This window comes from Felis catus, chromosome B3, assembly GCF_018350175.1.
Source record: "Felis catus isolate Fca126 chromosome B3, F.catus_Fca126_mat1.0, whole genome shotgun sequence".
In the NCBI taxonomy this organism is placed as follows: domain Eukaryota; kingdom Metazoa; phylum Chordata; class Mammalia; order Carnivora; family Felidae; genus Felis; species Felis catus.
This window is the reverse complement of record NC_058373.1, coordinates 90342976-90346357: the sequence shown is the minus strand read 5'-3', so window position 1 is coordinate 90346357 and position 3382 is coordinate 90342976.

Below are 3382 nucleotides of genomic sequence, written 5' to 3'. Positions count from 1 at the left end.
TCCTGAACATTATTATTAGTTGAAATAATGTGCCTACAGAACATGTTGAGTTTTCTAGATGGGTAGTATGTTTATTCATAACAAAAGTATTGCTTTTGTCCCTTTATTTTCCTGGGCTGGTGCACTGGCTGCAATTTCCAGCACATTGTTTATTACAAAAGGCAGGGATGGTTTATCTGTGTGTTTGCGTGTAAGGTTTTATTTTAAGGATGATGTCTGTTTAGGCTTTTGTGATATCAGTATTCATAGTTGAAACTGGCCTATAGTTTTCTTCTTACACAGTTTCATTCTCCTTGTCTTTGTTACTAATATTATTCATAACATAAAATGAGTGAATGAATTCCTTCTTGTTCTATCATTTGGAACAATTTGTATCATATAGATTATCTGTTTCTGAAAAATTTGGTAGAATTCTTTTAAAAAAATTATGTGTGTTGCATGTGTGTGAATACTTATTGGTCTGCTTTGTTCTTTTGTTATCAGTTTAGACAACAATTTCGGTAACAATTGTCTTTCCTTTAGGATTTGAATGTTTTTTCTTTTCTAAATGAGATATAATTTACATATAACATATTACTATATAACATCACATATAACATAATTTAATATCATGCAATTGGTTCATAATATTACCTATTTTAAATGTCTAATATTATATATATTATTTGTAACTTCCCTCATCTTTCTTACCAATCATCCCAGATGAGATTTTTCTATTTAATTCCATTTATAAAGAAGCAGTTTTGGGGCACTTCGGTGGCTCAGTGGGTTAACCATCCAACTCTTGATTTCGGCTCAGGTCATGATCTAATGTTCATGAGTTCGAGTTTCTCATCAGGCCTGGTGCTGGCAGCATGGAGCCTGCTTAAGATTCTCTCTCTGCTCCTTCCCTGCTCATTCTTTCTCTCAAAATAAAAAGTACACTTAAAAAAATTTTTTAAAAACTCACTAAAAAATAAATAATAATCAGTTTTGGTTTTCTTGTCATGTATATTTTCTTGTATTTTTATACTTTAAGTTCAACAATCACATATATTAATTTCGTTCATTACCTATCACTTTATCATCTTATTCTTTTGCAGCCTTTTGAGTTCCTATACATGAATATCAATCTTTCTTCCTTTATATGAATCTATAAGTAACCTTCTAAATGCCATTTTAGTTGCACCCTAGAAGTACTGTAATGCTATGTTCATGTATTTATATACCTAATTTGTCACATGAATTTTGTCTTCAATAAATTATTTTGAGGTATATCTTTAAATTCATTAAATTAAGACATTGAGTTCTATCTCTCATATTGAGTTGTAATAATTCGTTGAGATAGATGGGGTGCCTGGGTGGCTCAGTTGGTTAAGTGTCTAACTTTGGCTCAGGTCCATGGATTTGAGCCGCGTGTTGGGCTCTGTGCTGACACCTCGGAGCCTGGAGCCTGCTTCATATTCTTTGTCTCCCTCTCTCTCTGTCATGCTCTGTCTCTCTTTTTATCTAAAACAAGTAAACATTAAAAAAATAAAAAATGAATAACCATCCATTGAGATAGAGATCCTATTTGGTATAAACTCATTCATCTAGTCTGCGCTAGGATTTCTTTTGCAGTGTAATACATGCTCAATGTTTATACGTTTTTCATTTATGGTTACAGAAAAGTGTTTACTGATTTTTTAATCCAAAATTCTATATATGTTCTTTATTTTTTATTTATTTAAAAAAATTTTTATTACGTTTCTTTAATTTTGAGAGGCAGAGAGAGACAGAGCATGAGTGGGGGAGGGTCAGAGAGAGAGGGACACACAGAATCTGAAGCAGGCTCCAGGCTCTGAGCTGTCAGCCCAGAGCTTGATGTGGGGCTTGAACCCACGAACCGTGAGATCATAACCTGAGCCGAAGTCAGACACTCAACTGACCGAGCCACCCAGGTGCTTTATATATGTTCTTTAGATCAGAGTTGTTAATTATATTATTACAATATTTTGTATCATTGCTCACATTTTCTCAATTTTATCTATCTGTTGTAGATAGTTTCTATTAAAATCTATAAATCTGTGAGGTTTTCAATTTCCACTTGTCATTGTTAAAATGTTTACTCTGTGATTTCAACATTTTTTTGTAGGGATATATGGTTTCAGTACTGTGTTATCTTTCTCTGAAATCACAGAAATAATCTAAGTAATTCTTTTCTTTGTCACCGATTTGCGCACACGTATAAATATACACTGGTTTGTATACACACACAGACACACACACACACAAGTTCACACACATATATATATAACTTCATGCATTTTGATATTTTTATTCTCTATTCTATCCTTTGTTTCTAAATACATGAATAATATACACTTATATTTTATGATTATACAAGTAGCATGTATTTTTAGATATATTTATCTGCTTGCTATTTTATTTATTATATTTGCTTCATTTTTTTTATTTCCTCTACTGCTTTGGCAATTAAAATTTGTGTATTTATATTTGTAACAGTATGTTGATATTTTCACAATCATTTTTTACTTTGGAAATTTCACAAGTTAATCACTGTCTCTGCTAGGCTCTTTCTGAATAATACAGAGTTCGAATGCTTTAATTTTAATCAACCTGATTTTATCTTATTTGTTATTATATTTATTTACTCCCAAATAGGTAATTATTATCATTACTCTTTTCCTGAGCATTTTTTTTTGATTGCTCAGATTTACTGACTAACTTAGCAATTTATTCACACAATATTGCTTCAAGCATCTCTTTTAATCATGTGGTTTCACTTTCACTTGTCTATGAATGTATAACTGATAAATTTTTTTTCTGAAAAAAAAGTTTTTACTCTCACATTGAGCTTACATGTTAACTCAATGAAATATAAAAATATAAATGGTCATTTATTTTTACTGATTTCTAAAATTTTATTGCTACTTGATTAAGCAGGTCTATGTCTTTAGAGCTGAAAAATTTGTAAATTTCTTAGTCCACTATTTTTCCAGAATCAGGAATGAATATTGCTATTATTAATTTTTTATGAGTAAGGTAATAAAAGCCAGTTCATTTACTTCAAAGTTTAGTTGTTTGTGTCACTATTCAAAACGTTATTGGTTTAATAAAATAAGATTTATAAAGATAAATTAAAACATTGGTTTTACTAAATTGATGTATTACCAAGAACTCATGTAATTTACATTAAATAATAGCAAAGAAATATAAGTTAATAGTCAAAAAAACATTATGATGTTAATAAATAAACTTTTTAAACTGTATTAAAATAATTGTCGCTAGTGTTTATGTTCCTTCAGCGCTCATAGATCTTTTCTCCAAAATCAAATGATGATCTCGCTTGTTTTGACAAAGTGATACACTTCTGGATGGCTCACTGTATTTGATGTCTAGA